Source organism: Sinocyclocheilus grahami, unplaced genomic scaffold, assembly GCF_001515645.1.
Source record: "Sinocyclocheilus grahami isolate Dianchi unplaced genomic scaffold, SAMN03320097.WGS_v1.1 scaffold239.1, whole genome shotgun sequence".
In the NCBI taxonomy this organism is placed as follows: domain Eukaryota; kingdom Metazoa; phylum Chordata; class Actinopteri; order Cypriniformes; family Cyprinidae; genus Sinocyclocheilus; species Sinocyclocheilus grahami.
Genome location: NW_015505418.1, coordinates 349,853 through 350,614, shown reverse-complemented (window position 1 = coordinate 350,614; position 762 = coordinate 349,853).

The window sequence follows — 762 nt, the reverse complement described above, 5'->3', positions numbered from 1 at the left end:
CAGAGCGCGAACGGGACAGAGCAGAGCGAAGGCTGGGTCTGCCTCCTCCCGGGGCAGCGCTTGCAAGTTCACCACCTGATCCCTAAAAGGCGTGGTGGGAACTTTGGGAACGTATCCAGGCCGGGGTCTCAGGACAATGTGAGAGTTACCCGTTCCGAATTCTAGGCACGAATCGTCGACCGAAAATGCCTGCAGGTGTTCCACCCTCTTGACCGAGGCCAATGCGGTGAGGAGCACTGTCTTTAACAACAGAAACTTAAGCTCTACTGACTGCAGAGGCTCGAAGGGCTCCTCCTTCAAGGCCGCCAGGACCGAGGGGAGATCCCAAGAGGGTAACAGGTGAGGGCGCGGAGGATTCAGCCTCCTTGCCCCTCTGAGAAACCTGATGACCAAGTCGTGCTTCCCCAGAGACTTACCGTCTACTGCCTCGTGATGTGCAGCAACATACATAAGCGTCTCCAAATCAGCTGGACTGTCTCGGGGTGGAGTTGCCATTCTCCTGGAAGGGTGGGCTGACGTGAGAGCTCGTCGGTTGCACGATTGAGCTCACCTGGATGAGGTGACAGGGATAGCCCGAAGGGGAGGACCTGGTACTGATACGCTCGCCCTTCGAACGGAAAGCGGAGAAACGGTCTGTGTCGAGGGAGAATCGAGACATGAAAGTACTTGACCTTGAGGTCGATCGCTGAGAACCAATCGAAAGGACATACGTATTGAAAGATGCGTTTCTGCGTCAACATCCTGAACGGGAGCTTGTGAAGG